The sequence below is a fragment of the Salmo salar genome, chromosome 04 (genome assembly GCF_965601325.2).
Source record: "Salmo salar chromosome 04, fSalSal1, whole genome shotgun sequence".
Taxonomy (NCBI): domain Eukaryota; kingdom Metazoa; phylum Chordata; class Actinopteri; order Salmoniformes; family Salmonidae; genus Salmo; species Salmo salar.
In genome coordinates, this window is record NC_138294.1 from 56,326,198 (window position 1) to 56,353,399 (window position 27,202).

Sequence of the window (27,202 nt, forward strand, 5' to 3'; positions counted from 1 at the left end):
GGGAGGGGTCAGGGGAAAGGGAGCGGCCAGGGGACAGGGAGGGGCCAGGGGACAGGGACGGGCCAGGGATAGGGAGGGGTCAGGGGACAGGGAGGGGCCAGGGGACAGGGAGGGGTCAGAGCAAGGGAGGGGATAGGGGACAGGGAGGGGACAGGGAGGGGTCAGGGGACAGAGAGGGGTCAGGGGAGAGGGAAGGGCCAGGGGACAGGGAAGGGCCAGGGGACAGGGAGGGGCCAGGGGAGAGGGAGGGGTCAGGGGAGAGGGAAGGGCCAGGGGACAGGGAGGGGTCAGGGGAGAGGGAAGGGCCAGGGGACAGGGAGGGGTCAGGGGACAGGGAGGGGCCAGGGAAGGGCCAGGGGACTGGGAAGGGCCAGGGGACAGGGAGGGGTCAGGGGAGAGGGAAGGGCCAGGGGACAGGGAAGTGCCAGGGGACAGAGAAGGGCCAGGGGACAGGGAAGGGCCAGGGGACAGGGAAGGGCCAGGGGACAGGGAGGGATCAGGGGAGAGGGAAGGGCCAGGGGACAGGGAGGGGTGTGTACGGGAGGACTGTGGTAAAATAAGTTAAGTCTTATGTTATTATTTGTCTGTAATGAAGTCCCCTCTGTAAGGGTGTTTGTGTGTAAGTTTGTGAATAAATGTGTCCAAATGCCTGCAATTTACAATGCATACAGGTGTGTGTGTGTGTGTGTGTGTGTGTGTGTGTGTGTGTGTGTGTGTGTGTGTGTGTGTGTGTGTGTGTGTGTGTGTGTCTTTGCACCTGACCTAACTTTAACTCCTGTCTGCTGTCTGCCTGCTCACTGTTCTGGATCGCTGACTCACCCCTACTCCAACTCTCTTCAGCCATCCCTCCCTCTCTTTCACTTTTTCTCTCTTCATCTTTCTCTCTCTTCTATCTCGCCTCTCCTCCATCTCGTTCTCTCTCACTCCTTTGCTCTCTTTCCTTCTCTCCGCCTTCACCACTCCCTCCCCAACCTTGTTTCTCTCCATCCATCTTTCTGGATCTATCCCGCCATCTAAATTGATTGACTCCATTGATTGTTCTTTTCTTTCTTCTGTTTCTGTATGGTTGTCCTGATTTACATCCGTTGGTACTTTTTCTGACATGCCAAAGAGCCTTTTACATTTTCCAACTTCTACAGTATGTTTACCTACTTTCCTTTCTGTTGGGTATATTTCTACGTTCTCCCAATATCCCTCCCTGTTCCTCTGAAGATTAGTGCTACAATTAGAGACGCTGGATGTCAATATCCCCACATTCATCTTCACTAACCTCATGTGTTAGCTGATGTAAGAAGGGCTATATAAATACATTTGATTTGATTTGATGTGTGTGTGTTTGTTTGTGTGTGTGTGTGTGTGTGTGTGTGTGTGTGTGTGTGTGTGTGTGTGTGTGTGTGTGTGTGTGTGTGTGTGTGTGTGTGTGTGTGTGTCGCGGTCTGCACACATGTTAGTGTGTTCATTTGTTGTTTTTGTTATATACACTACATGACCAAAAGTATGTGGACACCTGCTCATCAAAGATCTCATTCCAAAATCATGGGCATTAATATGGAGTTGGTCCCCCCTTTACTGCTATAACAGCCTCCGCTCTTCTGGGAAGGCTTTCCACTAGATGTTGGAACATTTCTGCGGGGACTTGATTCCAATCAGCCACAAGAGCGTTAGTGAGGTCGGGCATTGATGTTGGGCGATTAGGCCTGGCTCACAGTCTGCGTTCCAATTAATCCCAAAGGTGTTCGATGGGGTTGATGTCAGGGCTCTGTGCAGGCCAGTCAAGTTCTTGTACACAGATCTCGACGAACCATTTCTGTATGGACCTCACTTTGTGCACAGGGGCATTGTCATGCTAAAACAGGAAAGGGCCTTCCTCAAACTGTTGCCACAATGTTGGAAGCACAGAATTGTCTAAAATGTCATTGTATGCTGAAGCATTAAGATTTCCCTTCACTGGAACTAAGGGGCCTAGCCCGGACCATGAAAAACATCCCCCAAACCATTATTCCTCCTCCACCAAACTTTACAGTTGGCACTATGCATTGGGGCAGGTAGCGTTCTCCTGGCACCCGCCATACCCAGATTTGTCTGTTGGACTGCCCGATGGTGAAGCGTGATTCATCACTCCAGAGAACTGCTCCGGAGTCCAGTGGCGGCGAGCTTTACACCACTCCAGCTGACGCTTGGCATTGCACATGGTGATCGTAGGCTTGTGTGCAGCTGTTCTGACATGAAAACCCATTTCATGAAGCTCCCGACGAACAGTTATTTTGCTGACGTTTACTTCCAGAGGCAGTTTGGAACTCAATAGTGAGTGTTGCTACTGAGGAAAGACGATTTTTTACTCGCTATGCGTTTCAGCACTTGGCGGTCCAGTTCTGTAAGCTTGTGTGGCCTACCACTTTGTGACTGAGCCATTGTTGATCCTAGATGTTTCCACTTGACAATAATAGCACTCACAGTTGCAGGGCAGAAATTTACAGGGCAGAAATTTGACGAACTGACTTGGAAAGGTGGCATCCTATAACTGTGTCACGTTGAAAGTCACTGAGCTCTTCAGACAGGCCATTGTTTGTCTTTGGAGATTGCATGGCTGTGTGATCGATTTTATACACCAGTCGGCAATGGGTGTGGCTGAAATAGCCTAATCCACAAACGTTTATATATATATATATATATATATATATATATATATATATATATATATATATTGTGTGTATACATGTATTTGTCTATATTTGTGTGTTTAGGTGAATTTATTACATCAATACCTTCATTATCATGGATATTACAACAGATAACAATAAACGTCTCCAATGCTGTGATGTGAAGTGAAACTCTGACAATAACAAAGTGGAAGGTGGAGAGGGAGAGATCAGAGGGGAGGAAACAGAGAGGAGAGAACAGAGAGGAGAGAACAGAGAGGAGAGAACAGTGAGGAGAGAACTGTGAGGAGAGAACTGTGAGAAGAGAACAGAGAGGAGAGAACAGAGAGGAGAGAACTGTGAGAAGAGAACAGAGAGAAGAGAACAGAGAGGAGAGAACAGAGAGGAGAGAAAGAGAAGAAAGGAGGGTAGTGGGGCAAGAACAGCCTCAGGACTTGGCAGATGGCCTTCTATATGCACACACACCACACACACACACACACACACACACACACACACACACACACACACACACACACACACACACACACACACACACACACACACACACACACACACACACACACACACACAAACACACACACAAACACATAGACAGTGTAAAGAATGTTGGGGTGTATGTATGACATACATTATGCTCTGTCAGTGGTGAGGAGCTTTGACAGACCACCTGGTATTTTACATAATCTTTTAATTATCAGCATGGTTTTACACTATCTATTTCTATTAACTGTAATACGTTGCATATTACACAGCATTTAAGTGTGATTCCATGTACAGTTTTCTATTGTGCAGTGAGTTTGTTGTTGTTATTGTTGTGTATTGTGTGTATTGTACTGTACTCTGGCTGTCACTGTGTGAAACTAGGGATATAAAGGTCAGCTGATGAGCACAGAGAGTGAGAAGGGTGAACTTCTCACTGAACTCAGTCAGCAGCATTCCTCCACACAGCATCACACATCACAGTTAAATGCACTTTCTTTTACAATCACTTTGGCACTCATTTCAGAACCTTGTGGTCATTTTTCAAAATGGTGGACTCATTTATCATGACATACCATAGGAACATTCATTTAGATCACCCACACACAAGATACAGATAGTTTCACTGTGTAGTTGTTCGTACAATCATTAAATATTGTAGTACAAAATATGTGATACATGTTTCATTATGGTACTACACGTAAATACATCACTGTAAAAGGACTATTTGAGAGAATACTACAGACACAGTGGAATCATTGAACAAAATCTGAAATGTATTGATGAAATACAATAAAATCACAACTTTGAATCAAAGTAAAAAATAATTAGCTACAAAAAAGAAAAAACTACAGTAAAACGTCAACTGCAGTGTTCCTCACCTGGCTTACTGTAAAAACCAGAACAAAGGATTGATTACTGTACTTCTATATTTCCATCAACCCTGTCTTGTGGATTTGGCCACAGGTTCTCATCCACATCACAATGGATGTTTTCATTAGACAAACATCTAGGGAAGAATCTTCGGGCATGGTGAATCCAGGCCTGACACTGGTCTGCCCTGATGTCACTGCATGAGTCATCCATGGCCTGGAGAAGAGCGGCTTGTTCGTGAGGGTGCCTATCATATACCTTCCACCTCCATGTGGAGAAAGATTCTGGTTGGCACTGGTTGGTCGGGCCAATTGAGGTAGTATGTACATGAACGTATACTACACAGCCCAGCACAGTATGCAAAATACAGTATTCTACATAGCAGCACAGTGTATAATATACAGTATTGTACACAGCAGCACAGTATACAATATACAGTATTGTACACAGAAGCACAGTATACAATATACAGTATTGTACACAGCAGCACAGTATATACTATACAGTATTGTACACAGCAGCACAGTATACAATATACAGTATTGTACACAGCAGCACAGTATATACTATACAGTATTGTACACAGCAGCGCAATATACAATATACAGTATTGCACACAGCAGCACAGTATATAATATACAGTATTGTACTCAGCAGCACAGTATATAATATACACAATACAGAGCTCAGTGCAATACAGTTAAATACATTACACAGCACAGAATACCCACTAGTGTTTCTAGCCCAGCACTAACACACCTACTAATCATCTAGCCCCTTATTAGCTGAATCAGGTGTGTAAGAATGACCTGGGACAAAAATGTGTACCCTTCTTTATCCCCATGTGGGACCAGGATTGGATATCACTGCACTCCAGGACAGCATTGTTTAACCTTGACCCAGGACCACCCCAATCAACAAAGGAGACAATGACCTAATCATAATAACAGCACAGCAATCTAGTATTCTCTCTGTGTGCGACATGACATAGCTCTGAAACACTCCACATCTGCCATACAAATCCAGACTCTGGCCGGAGTGGCATGCAATCTGAGCAATGCAATCTCTCCCACTCACACACACACGCAAATACACTTCCACCATACACACACAAACAGACATATATAACGGCCACACATAAACACAATTTACATTATTGGGGAATACTGAGAAACATGCATGATTAGCTTGGTTACATAATGGGTCAGTAAACTATGGACGTCCCATTGAATGACAGCCCTGCTCCTCATTCAGCCAATCAGCTCTCTGTTCACCTCTCGAATTCAGACCCTCTAACCTACCTGCTCTGTACATACCATGACCTCCCCTCCTCTCTGTCTCTGTCTCTCTGTCTCTCCATCCATTCTCTGTCTCTCCCACTCCTCTCTTCCATAGACAGGTCAGAGCACCGGAAGAGAGAGAGAGAGAGAGAGAGAGAGAGAGAGAGAGGGAGAGGGAGAGAGAGAGAGAGAGAGAGAGAGAGAGAGAGAGAGAGAGAACCCAGGTCTAAATACTGCTTAGATAGGCCTAATGAAGACAGGGAAATTGAAATTGATTTCGTGTGCGTAAGCTCTCTGGCTATCTGGCTATCTGAGCACAGCCCAATAATTGGATGGTCATGGTAAACAATGACAGGTGTCTCTCTCACAGGAGAGCGTGTGTGTTTTAGTGTGTGTTATTGTGTGTAATATTGTGTGTGTGTGTTAGTTTGTGCTAGTGTGTGTGATGGACCTAAAGTAGATGTGTATTGGTCTATTTGCGGTTGTGTGTTTGAACTGATTGTAACTGAAGGACAGCCAGGATGAATGCTGTGTTAGGAATTGAGTTATCATTACAAAAATGATAACTCATTTTGTATTTTCTATTTAATATCAGTGTTTCAAATTCCAAAATCTACTTCCCTGACGATATTTCAAACAGACTTTCTTCATAATATGGTTTAATTAACATGGTTTAATATGTTTATGGACATGGTGTGTGGATGGAGTCAATTACTGTTTGTGTGTGCTAGGAGGTATTTCCAAAGAGGTAGTCCTTAATCGATTTATTTGGCCTCAATAATTCCACATAAATGACAAAATACCCTGCTCTTTCTCTTTCCCTCTCTCTCTTTCCCTCTCTCTTTCCTCTCTCTCTTTCCCTCTCTCTTTCCCTCTCTCTCTTTCCCTCTCTCTTTCCCTCTCTTTCTCTTTCCCTCCCTCTCTTTCCCTCTCTTTCCTTTCCTCTCTCTCTTTCCCTCCCTCTCTCTTTTCCTCTCTCTCTTTCCCTCCCTCTCTTTCCCGCTCTTTCCTTTCCTCTCTCTTTCTCCCTCTCTCTTTTCCTCCCTCTCTTTCCCTCCCTCTCTTTCCCTCTCTTTCCTTTCCTCTCTCTTTCTCTCTCTCTCTCTCTCTTTTCCTCCCTCTCTTTCCCTCCCTCTCTTTCCCTCTCTTTCCTTTCCTCTCTCTTTCTCTCTCTCTCTCTCTCTCTCTTTTCCTCCCTCTCTTTCCCTCCCTCTCTTTCCCTCTCTTTCCTTTCCTCTCGCTCTCTTTCTCTCTCTCTCTTTTCCTCCCTCTCTTTCCCTCCCTCTCTTTCCCTCTCTTTCCTTTCCTCCTCTCTCTCTTTCTCTCTCTCTTTTCCTCTCTCTCTTTCCCTCCCTCTCTCTTTTCCTCTCTCTCTTTCCCTCCCTCTCTTTCCCTCCCTCTCTTTCCCTCTCTTTCCTTTCCTCTCTCTTTCTCTCTCTCTCTTTTCCTCCCTCTCTTTCCCTCCCTCTCTTTCCCTCTCTTTCCTTTCCTCTCTCTCTTTCTCTCTCTCTCTTTCCCTCCCTCTCTTTCCCTCTCTTTCCTTTCCTCTCTCTTTCTCTCTCTCTCTTTCCCTCCCTCTCTTCCCCTCTCTTTCCTTTCCTCTCTCTTTCTCTCTCTCTCTTTTCCTCCCTCTCTTTCCCTCCCTCTCTTTCCCTCTCTTTCCTTTCCTCTCTCTTTCTCTCTTTCCCTCCCTCTCTTTCCCTCTCTTTCCTTTCCTCTCTCTTTCTCTCGCTCTCTTTTCCTCCCTCTCTTTCCCTCCCTCTCTTTCCCTCTCTTTCCTTTCCTCTCTCTTTCTTTCTCTCTCTCTCTTTCCTCTCTTTCCTTTCCTCTCTCTCTTTCTCTCTCTCTCTTTTCCTCTCTCTCTTTCCCTCCCTCTCTCTTTTCCTCTCTCTCTTTCCCTCCCTCTCTTTCCCTCTCTTTCCTTTCCTCTCTCTTTCTCTCTCTCTCTTTTCCTCCCTCTCTTTCCCTCCCTCTCTTTCCCTCTCTTTCCTTTCTTCTCTCTTTCTCTCTCTCTCTTTTCCTCCCTCTCTTTCCCTCCCTCTCTTTCCCTCTCTTTCCTTTCCTCTCTCTCTTTCTCTCTCTCTCTTTTCCTCCCTCTCTTTCCCTCCCTCTCTCTTTTCCTCCCTCTCTTTCCCTCTCTCTTCCTCTCAGTTAATTTAACATAGGGTTGCCTGATTGCTTTTAGCATTAATATTCTAATAAGGCCTGTGTATATAAATAATGGATGCAACCTAGCAACAAGCCTCCTCTCTTTCTTTTTCTCCCTCTCTCTCTCTCTCTCTCTCTCACTCACACACACACACACACACACACACCACACACACACACACACACACACACACACACACACACACACACACACACCACACATACACACACACACACACGTTCTCTCTCACCTGTCACGTTTGTGCTCTCTCTTTCTCTTTTTCTCTCTCTCACTCTCTCTTTATTTTCCCTTCCTTAGAGCAATTTAGTGGGATTTGAAGCATTGGGAATTAAAAGGGATTAGATGAGGGAGATCATGGAAAGGAGGGAAGGGGAGGAACAGTGAGAGAGAGGTGAGGAACCAGACAAGAGGGTGAGGAACCAGACAAGAGGGGGAGGAACCAGACAAGAGGGGGAGGAACCAGACAAGAGGGGGAGGAACCAGACAAGAGGGGGAGGAACCAGACAAGAGGGGGAGGAACCAGACAAGTGGGGGAGGCACCAGACAAGAGGGGGAGGAACCAGACAAGAGGGGGAGGAACCAGACAAGAGGGGGAGGGACAGTGAGGGAGAGGTGAGGAACCAGACAAGAGGGGGAGGAACCAGACAAGAGGGGGAGGAACCAGACAAGAGGGGGAGGAACCAGACAAGTGGGGGAGGCACCAGACAAGAGGGGGAGGAACCAGACAAGAGGGGGAGGAACCAGACAAGAGGGGGAGGGACAGTGAGGGAGAGGTGAGGAACCAGACAAGAGGGTGAGGAACCAGACAAGAGGGGGAGGAACCAGACAAGAGGGGGAGGAACCAGACAAGAGGGGGAGGCACCAGACAAGAGGGGGAGGTACCAGACAAGAGGGGGAGGAACCAGACAAGAGGGGGAGGGACAGTGAGAGAGAGGTGAGGAACCAGACAAGAGGGGGAGGAACCAGACAAGAGGGGGAGGCACAGTGAGAGAGAGGTGAGGAACCAGACAAGAGGGGGAGGAACCAGACAAGTGGGGGAGGCACAGTGAGAGAGAGGTGAGGAACCAGACAAGAGGGGGAGGAATAGTGAGGGAGAGGTGAGGAACCAGACAAGAGGGGGAGGAACCAGGCAAGAGGGGGAGGCACAGTGAGAGAGAGGTGAGGAACCAGACAAGAGGGGGAGGAACCAGACAAGTGGGGGAGGCACAGTGAGAGAGAGGTGAGGAACCAGACAAGAGGGGGAGGAAACAGGCAAGAGGGGGAGGGACAGTGAGAGAGAGGTGAGGAACCAGACAAGAGGGGGAGGAACCAGGCAAGAGGGGGAGGAAACAGGAAAGAGGGGGAGGAACCAGACAAGAGGGGGAGGAACAGTGAGAGAGAGGTGAGGAACCAGACAAGAGGGGGAGGAACCAGGCAAGAGGGGGAGGAAACAGGAAAGAGGGGGAGGAACCAGACAAGAGGGGGAGGAACAGTGAGAGAGAGGTGAGGAACCAGACAAGAGGGGGAGGAACCAGGCAAGAGGGGGAGGAAACAGGAAAGAGGGGGAGGAACCAGACAAGAGGGGGAGGAACAGTGAGAGAGAGGTGAGGAACCAGACAAGAGGGGGAGGAACCAGGCAAGAGGGGGAGGAACCAGACAAGAGGGGGAGGAACCAGACAAGAGGGGGAGGAATAGTGAGGGAGAGGTGATGAACCAGACAAGAGGGGGAGGAAACAGGCAAGAGGGGGAGGAAACAGGCAAGAGGGGGAGGGACAGTGAGAGAGAGGTGAGGAACCAGACAAGAGGGGGAGGAACCAGACAAGAGGGGGAGGCACAGTGAGAGAGAGGTGAGGAACCAGACAAGAGGGGGAGGAACCAGACAAGAGGGGGAGGAACCAGACAGGAGAGGTGAGGCCCAGACAAGAGGGGGAGGCACCAGACAAGAGGGGGAGGAACCAGACAGAGAGGGGAGGAACCAGACAAGAGGGGGAGGAACAGTGAGGGGAGAGGTGAGGAACCAGACAAGAGGGGGAGGAACCAGACAAGAGGGGGAGGAACCAGACAAGAGGGGGAGGCACCAGACAAGAGGGGGAGGTACCAGACAAGAGGGGGAGGAACCAGACAAGAGGGGGAGGGACAGTGAGAGAGAGGTGAGGAAACCAGACAAGAGGGGGGAGGAACCAGACAAGAGGGGGAGGCACAGTGAGGGAGAGGTGAGGAACCAGACAAGAGGGGGAGGCACCAGACAAGTGGGGGAGGCACAGTGAGAGAGAGGTGAGGAACCAGACAAGAGGGGGGAGGAATAGTGAGGGAGAGGTGATGAACCAGACAAGAGGGGGAGGAAACAGGCAAGAGGGGGAGGGACAGTGAGAGAGAGGTGATGAACCAGACAAGAGGGGGAGGAACAGTGAGAGAGGGGTGAGGAACCAGACAAGAGGGGGAGGAACAGTGAGAGAGAGGTGAGGAACCAGACAAGAGGGGGAGGAACCAGGCAAGAGGGGGAGGAAACAGGAAAGAGGGGGGAGGAACCAGACAGAGAGGGGGAGGAACAGTGAGAGAGAGGTGAGGAACCAGACAAGAGGGGGAGGAACCAGGCAAGAGGGGGAGGAAACAGGAAAGAGGGGGAGGAACCAGACAAGAGGGGGAGGAACAGTGAGAGAGAGGTGAGGAACCAGACAAGAGGGGGAGGAACCAGGCAAGAGGGGGAGGAACCAGACAGAGAGAGGGGAGGAACCAGACAAGAGGGGGAGGAATAGTGAGGGAGAGGTGATGAACCAGGCAAGAGGGGGAGGAAACAGGCAAGAGGGGGAGGAACCAGGCAAGAGGGGGAGGGACAGTGAGAGAGAGGTGAGGAACCAGACAAGAGGGGGAGGAACCAGGCAAGAGGGGGAGGAACAGTGAGGGAGAGGTGAGGAACCAGACAAGAGGGGGAGGAACCAGACAAGTGGGGGAGGCACAGTGAGGGAGAGGTGAGGAACCAGGCAAGAGGGGGAGGAACCAGGCAAGAGGGGGAGGGACAGTGAGAGAGAGGTGATGAACCAGACAAGAGGGGGGAGGAACAGTGAGAGAGAGGTGATGAACCAGGCAAGAGGGGGAGGAAACAGGAAAGAGGGGGAGGAACCAGACAAGAGGGGGAGGAACCAGACAAGAGGGGGAGGAACAGTGAGAGAGAGGTGAGGAACCAGGCAAGAGGGGGAGGAACCAGGCAAGAGGGGGAGGAACCAGGACAAGAGGGGGAGGAACCAGACAGAGAGGGGGGAGGAACAGTGAGAGAGAGGTGAGGAACCAGACAAGAGGGGGGAGGAACCAGGCAAGAGAGGGGGAGGAAACAGGAAAGAGGGGGAGGAACCAGACAAGAGGGGGAGGAACAGTGAGAGAGAGGTGAGGAACCAGACAAGAGGGGGAGGAACAGTGAGAGAGGGGGAGGACCAGTGAGAGAGAGGTGAGGAACCAGACAAGAGGGGGAGGAACAGTGAGAGAGGGGGAGGAACAGTGAGAGAGAGGTGAGGAACCAGACAAGAGGGGGAGGAACAGTGAGAGAGAGGTGAGGAACCAGACAAGAGGGGGAGGAACAGTGAGAGAGAGGTGAGGAACCAGGCAAGAGGGGGAGGAAACAGGCAAGAGGGGGAGGGACAGTGGAGAGAGAGGTGATGAACCAGGCAAGAGGGGGAGGAAACAGGAAAGAGGGGGAGGAACCAGACAAGAGGGGGAGGAACCAGGCAAGAGGGGGAGGAACAGTGAGAGAGAGGTGAGGAACCAGACAAGAGGGGGAGGAACCAGGCAAGAGGGGGAGGAAACAGGAAAGAGGGGGAGGAACCAGACAAGAGGGGGAGGAACAGTGAGAGAGAGGTGAGGAACCAGACAAGAGGGGGAGGAACAGTGAGAGAGGGGGAGGACCAGTGAGAGAGAGGTGAGGAACCAGACAAGAGGGGGAGGAACAGTGAGAGAGAGGGGGAGGAACAGTGAGAGAGAGGTGAGGAACCAGACAAGAGGGGGAGGAACAGTGAGAGAGAGGTGAGGAACCAGACAAGAGGGGGAGGAAACAGGCAAGAGGGGGAGGAACCAGGCAAGAGGGGGAGGAACAGTGAGAGAGAGGTGAGGAACCAGACAAGAGGGGGAGGAACCAGGCAAGAGGGGGAGGAAACAGGAAAGAGGGGGAGGAACAGTGAGAGAGGGGGAGGAACAGTGAGAGAGAGGTGAGAGGAACCAGACAAGAGGGGGAGGAACCAGGCAAGAGGGGGAGGAAACAGGAAAGGAGGGGGAGGAACCCAGACAGAGAGGGGGAGGAACAGTGAGAGAGAGGTGAGGAACCAGACAAGAGGGGGAGGAACCAGGCAAGAGGGGGAGGAAACAGGAAAGAGGGGGAGGAACCAGACAAGGGGGAGGAAACAGGAAAGAGGGGAGGAACCAGACAAGAGGGGGAGGAAACAGGCAGGAAGGAGCAGATGCTGTAGGGGAAGGAGGGATACAGAAGAAGAAAAAAAATGATATAAAAATAGACTGTTATTTACACCTAATATGATCAATTTCAGCTACATCAATCAACCAGTTAGCCAATAGATCAGTCAGGTAGCCGTGTTCTAGCAGATTATAGCAGCCTGATGATATAACACACACAGCTCTGACCTCTAACAGGTCATTATTCTCAGCCACAGATTGGCTTCATTACATATCATACTGACCAAATTAAAGAGGCACTCTGTGTGTGTGTGTGTGTGTGTGTGTGTGTGTGGGGGGGTGTGTGTGTGTGTGGGTGGTCGGGTGTGTGTGTGTGTGTGTGTGTGTGTGTGTGTGTGTGTGTGTGTGTGTGGGGGGGTGTGTGTGTGTGGGTGGGTGGGTGTGTGTGTGGGTGGTCGGGTGTGTGTGTGTGTGTGTGTGTGTGTGTGTGTGTCTGGCCAGGACAGTGGGGGTTTGGGGAGGGGCGGGGAGCAGCCTGACCTACCCCCCCATCTCCCCGTCCCATAGTTAGATGACTGAGACGATGGAGAGGGAGCATGAAGAGAGGAGAGATGGGAGAGGAGGGGGGGGGAGAATAAAGAGGGGACACAGACAGATCTTTCCGTGCAGATTGAGCTGCTCTCTCTCTCCTCACCGAAAGCTAATGAGTGTGTCTGATGAATAGAGGCAACAGATGTCTACAACCACAATGGTGGCCCAGGGAAGATGTCCAGCGCCTCCACCTAGCCCACCTGGCTCTCACATTAACCCTTCTCCTCCTCTCTCTCCCTCTTACCCTCTCTCTCTGTATCCTCCTCTCTCTCCCTCTCCTCCTCTCTCTCTGTATCCTCCTCTCTCTCCCTCTCCTCCTCTCTCTCCTCCTCTCTCTCCCTTCTCTCTCCTCCTCTCTCACCCTCTCCTCCTCTCTCCTCCTCTCTCACCTTCTCCTCCTCTCTCTCCTCTCTCCTCCTCTCTCTCCCTCTCCTCCTCTCTCTCCCTCTCCTCCTCTCTCTCCCTCTCCTCCTCTTCCTCCTCTCTCTCCCTCTCCTCCTCTCTCTCCCTTCTCCTCCTCTCTCCTCCTCTCTCACCTTCTCCTCCTCTCTCTCCCTCCTCCTCTCTCTCTCCCTCTCCTCCTCTCTCCTCCCTCTCTCTCCCTCTCCTCTCTCTCTCCTCTCCTCCTCTCACCTCGCTCTCTCACCTTCTCCTCCTCTCTCTCCCTCTCCTCCTCTCTCCTCCTCTCTCACCCTCTCTCTCCTTCTCCTCCTCTCTCTCCCTCTCCTCCTCTCTCTCCCTCTCCTCCTCTCTCACCCTCTCCTCCTCTCTCACCCTCTCCTCCTCTCTCCTCCTCTCTCTCCCTCTCCTCCTCTCTCACCCTCCCCTCCTCTCTCTCCCTCTCCTCCTCTCTCTCCCTCTCCTCCTCTCTCTCTCCCTCTCCTCCTCTCTCACCCTCTCTCACCCTCTCACACCCTCTCCTCCTCCTCTCACCCACTCCTCCTCCCTCACCTCTCCCCTCCTCCCTCTCTCCTCTCACCCTCTCTCACCCTCTCCTCCTCTCTCCCTCTCCTCCTCTCTCACCCTCTCCTCCTCTCTCCTCCTCTCTCTCCCTCTCCTCCTCTCTCTCCCTCTCCTCCTCTCTCCCCTCTCCTCCTCTCTCACCCTCTCCTCCTCTCTCATCCTCTCTCACCCTCTCACACCCTCTCCTCCTCCCTCACCCTCTCCTCCTCCCTCACCCTCTCCTCCTCCCTCTCCCTCTCACCCTCTCTCACCCTCTCCTCCTCTCTCTCCCTCTCCTCCTCTCTCACCCTCTCCTCCTCCCTCTCCTCCTCCCTCTCCCTCTCACCCTCTCCTCCTCTCTCACCCTCTCTTCTGCCCTGTAGCACCACACCTCACTGCAGCACCACCATACACCTGGACTGGACTTGTTGTCCACTGCATATCTATCATCTAGGTTGTTGTCAACACCTGGAATTATGATACCTAGCTTTTAATTATGATCCCTAGAAATGGTAATATGTCTTTTCAAAAGTAGTATGCGTACGCTCCCAAGAAGTATCCGTTAGATAGATATTTCTCGCTAGCAATTTCTGCTCATTATCAGGAAGACTTAGAACACTCAGAAACACTTAGAAATGATATTTGCATCAATATGGAGCCCAGGACACACTGCAAGGCCACTAGTTAGCTGGAGACCATACAGCCAATTCACAAGTCTACAGACATGTAGAGACATGTACAGCACCAGCGTCCTGCATCCCGTTCTAAAGAGACTGTCTCAGCAGCTCTGTGGATGTGAGGTCAGAAAGCTGGTGCTGTACATGTCTCTACGTGTCTGTTGGGTGGACTTGTGAATTGGCTGTATGTGTGTCCTGGGCTCAGTCCTACTGATAGTGTAGTCTCCAGCTAACTCTAGGGGGCCCTAGGCCTGGCTGTCCTGTTATGCTGATATGCATTTCATCCCGTCCCCTGGCCTGGCCTAATGGGTGTGACTTTACAGACTACATTACAGATCGATCCCCAGCCCAGCCCAACCCTGGGACCCTGCTGGGAGGCAGCCTGGGCACTCCCCCTCACATACACCTCCTAGTCCCACTGGGGCTGTTGTGGCTGTGCAGACAATTAAGAACACATGGGCCGCTCTCTAGCTTCCCCACTGCCCTCTCCCGTTCATATCTCCTCACTATATCATCAACACAGCCACTGCTGCCCTGCCTGCAGCACTCTGTCCCACACACACAACAACTACTGGCAAAGTCTGTAGCCAGTGCTCCGCTACGACAACTGTTCTCACCATCTACCCCAGAGACAGAGGAGTACTGACTTCGAATGCAGGAGAGAAGGCAGAGAAGGCAGAGAAGGCAGAGGCAGAGAAGGCAGAGAAGGCAGAGGCAGAGGCGGCAGAGAAGGAGAGAAGGCAGGATAAGTAGTGAAATGAGAGAGGGAGAAAGGGAGTGGGGGACCACATGGAGAGCGGTGGTGCGGCAGGCTGCTATCTGTTTGTAAATCTGTGTATGTTCACTCAAAGCTGGAATACATTAATGGCTACAGTTGTCTGTGACTGCGGTGGATCGTGTAAACAATGGTCTGACACACACACAATCGCTTCCACAATGTAGCAAGCCACTTAACCCCCCTCCTTTCTCTTTATTACACACACACCGGCACACACACACACCGGCACACACACACACGTAACACAATAAAGCCATTTTCAGATTTTCTGTCAAGTTGCTGAGAGCACCTGAACACGGAGGGCTCATTAAACATTAACACAGGGCTTATTAACACTGTGTTCAATGCTGAGCTGTGTTGTGTAGTGTGGTGGTGCTAGTGTGGTGCTCAGGCAAGGTGGGACAGGGACAGAGGTGAGGGTGGGTGAGGGAGGGTGAGGGGGGGTGAGGGGGACACACGGGAGAGGTGTCGGGTCACCCCCCCGCTCTCTCTATCCATCCCAGCTTCCATCTCTCCATCCCACCCCTCCCTCTCCCTCGCCATCCTTCCCTCCACTGCTGTCCATCCCATGCGGCACATGGCAGGGCCATAGGGGGTAACATCAATGACAATGGGCAAATCAGCCAGCCAACCATACCAACAACACACATAGACACACACTACTATCACATGCAGGCTTTACAATGTAACACACTGCATTACTGAAACATGAAAACATCCACCCTTTACAACAGCTGTGTGGATTAACAACCAGAGTTACTGGATACTGTAGCAAAACAGCCCCACTTCCCTATGAGACTGCAGAGTATTGTTTGGTACATGTTGTACGTTGGTACAAAATGTTTCCACAACAGATCAGATTGTTACAGTACAATAAATACTGTCTGTTGCCTCCAAAAGTCTGGAGGATAATGTAGCGACATCTCTTACTTTCTATTTTCCTCTCTCTCTCTCTTTCTGTCTGTCTCCCAGTTTGCCCCTGCGTGGTGGGAGGGTAGAGACGGAGGAGGGGGTAGAGACGGAGGAGAGGGTAGAGACGGAGGAGGAGGTAGAGACGGAGGAGAGGGTAGAGACGGAGGAGGGGGTAGAGACGGAGGAGGGGGTAGAGACGGAGGAGGGGGTAGAGACGGAGGAGGGGGTAGAGACGGAGGAGGGGGTAGAGACGGAGGAGGGGGTAGAGACGGAGGAGGGGGTAGAGACGGAGGAGGGGGTAGAGACGGAGGAGGGGGTAGAGACGGAGGAGGGGGTAGAGACGGAGGAGGGGGTAGAGACGGAGGAGGGGGTAGAGACGGAGGAGAGGGTAGAGACGGAGGAGGGGGTAGAGACGGAGGAGGGGGTAGAGACGGAGGAGGGGGTAGAGACGGAGGAGGGGGTAGAGACGGAGGAGGGGTAGAGACGGAGGAGGGGGTAGAGACGGAGGAGGGGGTAGAGACGGAGGAGGAGGTAGAGACGGAGGAGGAGGTAGAGACGGAGGAGAGGGTAGAGACGGAGGAGGGGGTAGAGACGGAGGAGGGGGAAGAGACGGAGGAGGGGGTAGAGACGGAGGAGGGGTAGAGACGGAGGAGGAGGTAGAGACGGAGGAGGGGGTAGAGACGGAGGAGGGGGTAGAGACGGAGGAGGGGGTAGAGACGGAGGAGGAGGTAGAGACGGAGGAGAGGGTAGAGACGGAGGAGGGGGTAGAGACGGAGGAGAGGGTAGAGACGGAGGAGGGGGTAGAGACGGAGGAGGGGGTAGAGACGGAGGAGGGGGTAGAGACGGAGGAGGGGGTAGAGACGGAGGAGGGGGTAGAGACGGAGGAGGAGGTAGAGACGGAGGAGGGGGGTAGAGACGGAGGAGGGGGTAGAGACGGAGGAGGGGGTAGAGACGGAGGAGGGGGTAGAGACGGAGGAGGGGGCAGAAACAGACGGGGCGCTGGCAGCCATGTTTTACTCAATCAGACTGAGTATATGCACGTGGGCGGGTGTGTTGTTTGGCACGAATAAGCGTGTGTGTAAGTGTGCGTGTGTGTGTGTGAGTGTGTGTGCGCCCTCGTGCAAGGGGCACAATGAGGGTAATTATCTCTGCTTGAGAGGCCCGGGGGGGTGGGGGGGGCGGGCCCGACCACAGGCCTTTGTGTGTATAGAGCAGAGGGCTGACAAGTGTCAGCTATTATTGACTATTTACCCACTACACTCATACACACACTACACTCATACACACACTACACTCATAGACACACTACACTCATACACACACTACACTCATACACACACTACACTCATACACACATCCTTTATACCTCTCTCTATATATATATATATATGTATCACACAAACATCCTTTATGTCTCTCTCTCTCCCAGTATACCTCTCTCTCTATATATATATATATCACACACACGCAACCTTTATGTCTCTCTCTCTCCCAGTATACCTCTCTCTCTATATATATATATATATGTATCACACACACACAGTCTTGCTGGTATTTGTCTCCCTTCTGGGCTGTATAAGTGTTAGCAGTGCGTATGCTACAGTGGTGTATCAGTGTCAATCAGTGTAACAGGGAGAGATGGGACAGGCCCTGCGAGCTCATCCCTCTGACAGATAGCTGGCCCACTGTCTTACCCTCTAACCTTGACCCCCAGCACCCTATAACCAGACTGGAAATAATCTCCCTCTCTCTCTGTGTGTTACATAACAGACATCTAAAACTGCACCCAGAGGCTGTATACCACCAGTCTCCCCCTTCCCACCCATAGTAGTTCATTCACAAGGCACTATAGTAGTTAATTCACAAGTCACTATAGTAGTTCATTCACAAGTCACTATAGTAGTTCATTCACAAGTCACTAGAGGTCTGGCAAGTCACTATAGTGAGAGAGGTCTGGCAAGTCACTATAGTGAGAGGTCTGACAAGTCACTATAGTGAGAGAGGTCTGACAAGTCACTATAGTGAGAGGTCTGGCAAGTCACTATAGTGAGAGGTCTGGCAAGTCACTATAGTGAGAGGTCTGGCAAGTCACTATAGTGAGAGGTCTGGCAAGTCACTATAGTGAGAGAGGTCTGGCAAGTCACTATAGTGAGACAGGTCTGGAAAGTCACTATAGTGAGAGGTCTGGCAAGTCACTATAGTGAGAGAGGTCTGGCAAGTCACTATAGTGAGAGAGGTCTGGCAAGTCACTATAGTGAGAGCGGTCTTGCAAGTCACTATAGTGAGAGAGGTCTGGCAAGTCACTATAGTGAGAGAGGTCTGGCAAGTCACTATAGTGAGAGGTCTGGCAAGTCAACATAGTGAGAGGTCTGGCAAGTCACTATAGTGAGAGAGGTCTGGCAAGTCACTATAGTGAGAGAGGTCTGGCAAGTCACTATAGTGAGAGAGGTCTGGCAAGTCACTATAGTGAGAGAGGTCTGGCAAGTCACTATAGTGAGAGGTCTGGCAAGTCACTATAGTGAGAGGTCTGGCAAGTCACTATAGTGAGAGGTCTGGCAAGTCAATATAGTGAGAGGTCTGGCAAGTCACTATAGTGAGAGAGGTCTGGCAAGTCACTATAGTGAGAGGTCTGGCAAGTCACTATAGTGAGAGAGGTCTGGCAAGTCACTATAGTGAGAGGTCTGGCAAGTCACTATAGTGAGAGGTCTGGCAAGTCAATATAGTGAGAGGTCTGGCAAGTCACTATAGTGAGAGGTCTGGCAAGTCAATATAGTGAGAGGTCTGGCAAGTCACTATAGTGAGAGGTCTGGCAAGTCACTATAGTGAGAGGTCTGGCAAGTCAATATAGTGAGAGGTCTGGCAAGTCAATATAGTGAGAGGTCTGGCAAGTCACTATAGTGAGAGGTCTGACAAGTCACTATAGTGAGAGGTCTGGCAAGTCACTATAGTGAGAGGTCTGGCAAGTCACTATAGTGAGAGGTCTGGCAAGTCACTATAGTGAGAGGTCTGGCAAGTAACTATAGTGAGAGGTCTGGCAAGTCACTATAGTGAGAGGTCTGGCAAGTCACTATAGTGAGAGGTCTGGCAAGTCACTATAGTGAGAGAGGTCTGGCAAGTCACTATAGTGAGAGGTCTGGCAAGTCACTATAGTGAGAGGTCTGGCAAGTCAATATAGTGAGAGGTCTGGCAAGTCAATATAGTGAGAGGTCTGGCAAGTCAATATAGTGAGAGGTCTGGCAAGTCACTATAGTGAGAGGTCTGACAAGTCACTATAGTGAGAGGTCTGGCAAGTCACTATAGTGAGAGGTCTGGCAAGTCACTATAGTGAGAGGTCTGGCAAGTCACTATAGTGAGAGGTCTGGCAAGTCACTATAGTGAGAGAGGTCTGGCAAGTCACTATAGTGAGAGGTCTGGCAAGTCACTATAGTGAGAGGTCTGGCAAGTCACTATAGTGAGAGAGGTCTGACAAGTCACTATAGTGAGAGGTGTGGCAAGTTACTATAGTGAGAGGTCTGGCAAGTCAATATAGTGAGAGGTCTGGCAAGTCACTATAGTGAGAGAGGTCTGGCGAGTCACTATAGTGAGAGGTCTGGCAAGTCACTATAGTGAGAGGTCTGGCAAGTCAATATAGTGAGAGGTCTGGCAAGTCAATATAGTGAGAGGTCTGGCAAGTCACTATAGTGAGAGGTCTGACAAGTCACTATAGTGAGAGGTCTGGCAAGTCACTATAGTGAGAGGTCTGGCAAGTCACTATAGTGAGAGGTCTGGCAAGTCACTATAGTGAGAGGTCTGGCAAGTAACTATAGTGAGAGGTCTGGCAAGTCACTATAGTGAGAGGTCTGGCAAGTCACTATAGTGAGAGGTCTGGCAAGTCACTATAGTGAGAGAGGTCTGGCAAGTCACTATAGTGAGAGGTCTGGCAAGTCACTATAGTGAGAGGTCTGGCAAGTCAATATAGTGAGAGGTCTGGCAAGTCAATATAGTGAGAGGTCTGGCAAGTCAATATAGTGAGAGGTCTGGCAAGTCACTATAGTGAGAGGTCTGACAAGTCACTATAGTGAGAGGTCTGGCAAGTCACTATAGTGAGAGGTCTGGCAAGTCACTATAGTGAGAGGTCTGGCAAGTCACTATAGTGAGAGGTCTGGCAAGTCACTATAGTGAGAGAGGTCTGGCAAGTCACTATAGTGAGAGAGGTCTGGCGAGTCACTATAGTGAGAGGTCTGGCAAGTCACTATAGTGAGAGAGGTCTGGCAAGTCACTATAGTGGAGAGGTCTGGCAAGTCACTATAGTGAGAGAGGTCTGGCAAGTCACTATAGTGAGAGGTCTGGCAAGTCACTATAGTGAGAGAGGTCTGGCAAGTCACTATAGTGAGAGGTCTGGCAAGTCACTATAGTGAGAGAGGTCTGGCAAGTCACTATAGTGAGAGAGGTCTGGCAAGTCACTATAGTGAGAGGGTCTGGCAAGTCACTATAGTGAGAGGTCTGGCAAGTCACTATAGTGAGAGGTCTGGCAAGTCACTATAGTGAGAGGTCTGGCAAGTCACTATAGTGAGAGGTCTGGCAAGTCACTATAGTGAGAGGTCTGGCAAGTCACTATAGTGAGAGGTCTGGCAAGTCACTATAGTGAGAGGTCTGGCAAGTCACTATAGTGAGAGGTCTGGCAAGTCAATATAGTGAGAGGTCTGGCAAGTCACTATAGTGAGAGGTCTGGCAAGTCACTATTGTGAGAGGTCTGGCAAGTCACTATAGTGAGAGGTCTGGCAAGTCACTATAGTGAGAGGTCTGACAAGTCACTATAGTGAGAGGTCTGGCAAGTCACTATAGATAGAGGTCTGGCAAGTCACTATAGTGAGAAAGGTCTGGCAAGTCACTATAGTGAGAGGTCTGGCAAGTCACTATAGTGAGAGGTCTGGTAAGTCACTATAGTGAGAGAGGTCTGGCAAGTCACTATAGTGAGAGGTCTGGCAAGTCACTATAGTGAGAGGTCTGGTAAGTCACTATAGTGAGAGAGGTCTGGCAAGTCACTATAGTGAGACAGGTCTGGAAAGTCACTATAGTGAGAGGTCTGGCAAGTCACTATAGTGAGAGAGGTCTGGCAAGTCACTATAGTTAGAGAGGTCTGGCAAGTCACTATAGTGAGAGAGGTCTGGCAAGTCACTATAGTGAGAGGTCTGGCAAGTCACTATAGTGAGAGAGGTCTGGCAAGTCACTATAGAGAGAGGTCTGGCAAGTCACTATAGTGAGAGGTCTGGCAAGTCAATATAGTGAGAGGTCTGGCAAGTCACTATAGTGAGAGGTCTGGCAAGTCACTATAGTGAGAGGTCTGGTAAGTCACTATAGTGAGAGGTCTGGCAAGTCACTATAGTGAGAGGTCTGGCAAGTCAATATAGTGAGAGGTCTGGCAAGTCACTATAGTGAGAGGTCTGGCAAGTCACTATAGTGAGAGGTCTGACAAGTCACTATAGTGAGAGGTCTGGCAAGTCACTATAGTGAGAGGTCTGGCAAGTCACTATAGTGAGAGGTCTGGCAAGTCACTATAGTGAGAGGTCTGGCAAGTAACTATAGTGAGAGGTCTGGCAAGTCACTATAGTGAGAGGTTTGGCAAGTCACTATAGTGAGAGGTCTGGCAAGTCACTATAGTGAGAGAGGTCTGGCAAGTCACTATAGTGAGAGGTCTGGCAAGTCACTATAGTGAGAGGTCTGGCAAGTCAATATAGTGAGAGGTCTGGCAAGTCAATATAGTGAGAGGTCTGGCAAGTCAATATAGTGAGAGGTCTGGCAAGTCACTATAGTGAGAGGTCTGACAAGTCACTATAGTGAGAGGTCTGGCAAGTCACTATAGTGAGAGGTCTGGCAAGTCACTATAGTGAGAGGTCTGGCAAGTCACTATAGTGAGAGGTCTGGCAAGTCACTATAGTGAGAGAGGTCTGGCAAGTCACTATAGTGAGAGGTCTGGCAAGTCACTATAGTGAGAGGTCTGGAAAGTCACTATAGTGAGAGAGGTCTGGCAAGTCACCATAGTGAGAGGTCTGGCAAGTCACTATAGTGAGAGAGTTCTGGCAAGTCACTATAGTGAGAGGTCTGGCAAGTCACTATAGTGAGAGAGGTCTGGCAAGTCACTATAGTGAGAGGTCTGGCAAGTCACTATAGTGAGAGAGGTCTGGCAAGTCACTATAGTGAGAGGTCTGGCAAGTCACTATAGTGAGAGGTCTGGCAAGTCAATATAGTGAGAGGTCTGGCAAGTCACTATAGTGAGAGAGGTCTGGCAAGTCACTATAGTGAGAGGTCTGGCAAGTCACTATAGTGAGAGAGGTCTGGCAAGTCACTATAGTGAGAGAGGTCTGGCAAGTCACTATAGTGAGAGAGATCTGGCAAGTCACTATAGTGAGAGAGGTCTGGCAAGTCACTATAGTGAGAGGTCTGGCAAGTCACTATAGTGAGAGGTCTGGCAAGTCACTATAGTGAGAGGTCTGGCAAGTCAATATAGTGAGAGGTCTGGCAAGTCACTATAGTGAGAGAGGTCTGGCAAGTCACTATAGTGAGAGGTCTGGCAAGTCACTATAGTGAGAGAGGTCTGGCAAGTCACTATAGTGAGAGGTCTGGCAAGTCACTATAGTGAGAGGTCTGGCAAGTCAATATAGTGAGAGGTCTGGCAAGTCACTATAGTGAGAGGTCTGGCAAGTCACTATAGTGAGAGGTCTGGCAAGTCACTATAGTGAGAGGTCTGGCAAGTCACTATAGTGAGAGGTCTGGCAAGTCACTATAGTGAGAGGTCTCGCAAGTCACTATAGTGAGAGGTCGGGCAAGTCAATATAGTGAGAGGTCTGGCAAGTCAATATAGTGAGAGGTCTGGCAAGTCACTATAGTGAGAGGTCTGGCAAGTCACTATAGTGAGAGGTCTGGCAAGTCACTATAGTGAGAGGTCTGGCAAGTCACTATAGTGAGAGGTCTGGCAAGTCACTATAGTGAGAGGTCTGGCAAGTCACTATAGTGAGAGGTCTGGCAAGTAACTATAGTGAGAGGTCTGGCAAGTCACTATAGTGAGAGGTCTGGCAAGTCACTATAGTGAGAGGTCTGGCAAGTCACTATAGTGAGAGAGGTCTGGCAAGTCACTATAGTGAGAGGTCTGGCAAGTCACTATAGTGAGAGGTCTGGCAAGTCAATATAGTGAGAGGTCTGGCAAGTCAATATAGTGAGAGGTCTGGCAAGTCACTATAGTGAGAGAGGTCTGGCAAGTCACTATAGTGAGAGGTCTGACAAGTCACTATAGTGAGAGAGGTCTGACAAGTCACTATAGTGAGAGGTGTGGCAAGTCACTATAGTGAGAGGTCTGGCAAGTCAATATAGTGAGAGGTCTGGCAAGTCACTATAGTGAGAGAGGTCTGGCGAGTCACTATAGTGAGAGGTCTGGCAAGTCACTATAGTGAGAGACGTCTGGCAAGTCACTATAGTGAGAGAGGTCTGGCAAGTCACTATAGTGAGAGAGGTCTGGCAAGTCACTATAGTGAGAGGTCTGGCAAGTCAATATAGTGAGAGGTCTGGCAAGTCACTATAGTGAGAGGTCTGGCAAGTCAATATAGTGAGAGGTCTGGCAAGTCACTATAGTAAGAGGTCTGCCTAGTCACTATAGTGAGAGGTCTGGCAAGTCACTATAGTGAGAGGTCTGGCAAGTCACTATAGTGAGAGAGGTCTGGCAAGTCACTATAGAGAGAGGTCTGGCAAGTCACTATAGTGAGAGGTCTGGCAAGTCAATATAGTGAGAGGTCTGGCAAGTCACTATAGTGAGAGGTCTGGCAAGTCACTATAGTGAGAGGTCTGGTAAGTCACTATAGTGAGAGGTCTGGCAAGTCACTATAGTGAGAGGTCTGGCAAGTCAATATAGTGAGAGGTCTGGCAAGTCACTATAGTGAGAGGTCTGGCAAGTCACTATAGTGAGAGGTCTGACAAGTCACTATAGTGAGAGGTCTGGCAAGTCACTATAGTGAGAGGTCTGGCAAGTCACTATAGTGAGAGGTCTGGCAAGTCACTATAGTGAGAGGTCTGGCAAGTAACTATAGTGAGAGGTCTGGCAAGTCACTATAGTGAGAGGTCTGGCAAGTCACTATAGTGAGAGGTCTGGCAAGTCACTATAGTGAGAGAGGTCTGGCAAGTCACTATAGTGAGAGGTCTGGCAAGTCACTATAGTGAGAGGTCTGGCAAGTCAATATAGTGAGAGGTCTGGCAAGTCAATATAGTGAGAGGTCTGGCAAGTCAATATAGTGAGAGGTCTGGCAAGTCACTATAGTGAGAGGTCTGACAAGTCACTATAGTGAGAGGTCTGGCAAGTCACTATAGTGAGAGGTCTGGCAAGTCACTATAGTGAGAGGTCTGGCAAGTCACTATAGTGAGAGGTCTGGCAAGTCACTATAGTGAGAGAGGTCTGGCAAGTCACTATAGTGAGAGGTCTGGCAAGTCACTATAGTGAGAGGTCTGGAAAGTCACTATAGTGAGAGAGGTCTGGCAAGTCACCATAGTGAGAGGTCTGGCAAGTCACTATAGTGAGAGAGTTCTGGCAAGTCACTATAGTGAGAGGTCTGGCAAGTCACTATAGTGAGAGAGGTCTGGCAAGTCACTATAGTGAGAGGTCTGACAAGTCACTATAGTGAGAGAGGTCTGACAAGTCACTATAGTGAGAGGTGTGGCAAGTCACTATAGTGAGAGGTCTGGCAAGTCAATATAGTGAGAGGTCTGGCAAGTCACTATAGTGAGAGAGGTCTGGCAAGTCACTATAGTGAGAGAGGTCTGGCAAGTCACTATAGTGAGAGAGGTCTGGCAAGTCACTATAGTGAGAGAGATCTGGCAAGTCACTATAGTGAGAGAGGTCTGGCAAGTCACTATAGTGAGAGGTCTGGCAAGTCACTATAGTGAGAGGTCTGGCAAGTCACTATAGTGAGAGGTCTGGCAAGTCAATATAGTGAGAGGTCTGGCAAGTCACTATAGTGAGAGAGGTCTGGCAAGTCACTATAGTGAGAGGTCTGGCAAGTCACTATAGTGAGAGAGGTCTGGCAAGTCACTATAGTGAGAGGTCTGGCAAGTCACTATAGTGAGAGGTCTGGCAAGTCAATATAGTGAGAGGTCTGACAAGTCACTATAGTGAGAGGTCTGGCAAGTCACTATAGTGAGAGGTCTGGCAAGTCACTATAGTAAGAGGTCTGTCAAGTCACTATAGTGAGAGGTCTGGCAAGTCACTATAGTGAGAGGTCTCGCAAGTCACTATAGTGAGAGGTCGGGCAAGTCAATATAGTGAGAGGTCTGGCAAGTCAATATAGTGAGAGGTCTGGCAAGTCACTATAGTGAGAGGTCTGGCAAGTCACTATAGTGAGAGGTCTGGCAAGTCACTATAGTGAGAGGTCTGGCAAGTCAATATAGTGAGAGGTCTGGCAAGTCACTATAGTGAGAGGTCTGGCAAGTCACTATAGTGAGAGGTCTGGCAAGTAACTATAGTGAGAGGTCTGGCAAGTCACTATAGTGAGAGGTCTGGCAAGTCACTATAGTGAGAGGTCTGGCAAGTCACTATAGTGAGAGAGGTCTGGCAAGTCACTATAGTGAGAGGTCTGGCAAGTCACTATAGTGAGAGGTCTGGCAAGTCAATATAGTGAGAGGTCTGGCAAGTCAATATAGTGAGAGGTCTGGCAAGTCACTATAGTGAGAGAGGTCTGGCAAGTCACTATAGTGAGAGGTCTGACAAGTCACTATAGTGAGAGAGGTCTGACAAGTCACTATAGTGAGAGGTGTGGCAAGTCACTATAGTGAGAGGTCTGGCAAGTCAATATAGTGAGAGGTCTGGCAAGTCACTATAGTGAGAGAGGTCTGGCGAGTCACTATAGTGAGAGGTCTGGCAAGTCACTATAGTGAGAGACGTCTGGCAAGTCACTATAGTGAGAGAGGTCTGGCAAGTCACTATAGTGAGAGAGGTCTGGCAAGTCACTATAGTGAGAGGTCTGGCAAGTCAATATAGTGAGAGGTCTGGCAAGTCACTATAGTGAGAGGTCTGGCAAGTCAATATAGTGAGAGGTCTGGCAAGTCACTATAGTAAGAGGTCTGCCTAGTCACTATAGTGAGAGGTCTGGCAAGTCACTATAGTGAGAGGTCTGGCAAGTCACTATATTGAGAGGTCTGGCAAGTCAATATAGTGAGAGGTCTGGCAAGTCAATATAGTGAGAGGTCTGGCAAGTCACTATAGTGAGAGGTCTGACAAGTCACTATTGTGAGAGGTCTGTCAAGTCACTATAGTGAGAGAGGTCTGGCAAGTCACTATAGTGAGAGGTCTGGCAAGTCAATATAGTGAGAGGTCTGGCAAGTCACTATAGTGAGAGGTCTGGCAAGTCACTATAGTGAGAGGTCTGGCAAGTCAATATAGTGAGAGGTCTGGCAAGTCACTATAGTGAGAGGTCTGGCAAGTCACTATAGTGAGAGGTCTGGCAAGTCACTATAGTGAGAGGTCTGGCAAGTCACTATAGTGAGAGGTCTGGCAAGTCACTATAGTGAGAGGTCTGGCAAGTCACTATAGTGAGAGGTCTGGCAAGTCACTATAGTGAGAGGTCTGGCAAGTCACTATAGTGAGAGGTCTGGCAAGTCAATATAGTGAGAGGTCTGGCAAGTCACTATAGTGAGAGGTCTGGCAAGTCACTATAGTGAGAGGTCTGGCAAGTCAATATAGTGAGAGGTCTGGCAAGTCACTATAGTGAGAGGTCTGGCAAGTCAATATAGTGAGAGGTCTGGCAAGTCAATATAGTGAGAGGTCTGGCAAGTCACTATAGTGAGAGAGGTCTGGCAAGTCACTATAGTGAGAGGTCTGACAAGTCACTATAGTGAGAGAGGTCTGACAAGTCACTATAGTGAGAGGTGTGGCAAGTCACTATAGTGAGAGGTCTGGCAAGTCAATATAGTGAGAGGTCTGGCAAGTCACTATAGTGAGAGAGGTCTGGCGAGTCACTATAGTGAGAGGTCTGGCAAGTCACTATAGTGAGAGACGTCTGGCAAGTCACTATAGTGAGAGAGGTCTGGCAAGTCACTATAGTGAGAGAGGTCTGGCAAGTCACTATAGTGAGAGGTCTGGCAAGTCAATATAGTGAGAGGTCTGGCAAGTCACTATAGTGAGAGGTCTGGCAAGTCAATATAGTGAGAGGTCTGGCAAGTCACTATAGTAAGAGGTCTGCCTAGTCACTATAGTGAGAGGTCTGGCAAGTCACTATAGTGAGAGGTCTGGCAAGTCACTATATTGAGAGGTCTGGCAAGTCAATATAGTGAGAGTTCTGGCAAGTCAATATAGTGAGAGGTCTGGCAAGTCACTATAGTGAGAGGTCTGACAAGTCACTATTGTGAGAGGTCTGTCAAGTCACTATAGTGAGAGAGGTCTGGCAAGTCACTATAGTGAGAGGTCTGGCAAGTCAATATAGTGAGAGGTCTGGCAAGTCACT

General features: G+C 49.8%; 1 protein-coding gene across 1 annotated transcript in view; it reads left to right on the forward strand.

The window, feature by feature from the left end:
- LOC106603368 (cell adhesion molecule DSCAML1) overlaps nt 1-27,202 on the forward strand; it is a 127,680-nt gene that overhangs the window by 22,389 nt on the left and 78,089 nt on the right.